Below are 285 nucleotides of genomic sequence, written 5' to 3'. Positions count from 1 at the left end.
GAAATGGAAAAACGTTCCATGCTCATGGATTGGAAGAACAAATATTGTGGAAAATGTCTATGCTACCTAGAGCAATCTACACATTCAATGCAATCCCCATCAAAATACCATCCACTTTTTTCAAAGAAATGGAACAAATAATCCTAAAATTTGTATGGAACCAGAAAAGACCCCAAATAGCCAGAGGAATGTTGAAAAAGAAAAGCAAAGCTGGTGGCATCACAATTCTGGACTTCCGGCTCTATTACAAAGCTGTCATCATCAAGATAGTATGGTACTGGCACA

This window comes from Neomonachus schauinslandi, chromosome 5 (genome assembly GCF_002201575.2).
Source record: "Neomonachus schauinslandi chromosome 5, ASM220157v2, whole genome shotgun sequence".
NCBI classification, from domain to species: Eukaryota; Metazoa; Chordata; class Mammalia; order Carnivora; family Phocidae; genus Neomonachus; species Neomonachus schauinslandi.
The sequence above is the reverse complement of the archived record's forward strand: the minus strand, read 5'-3'. Positions refer to the sequence as shown.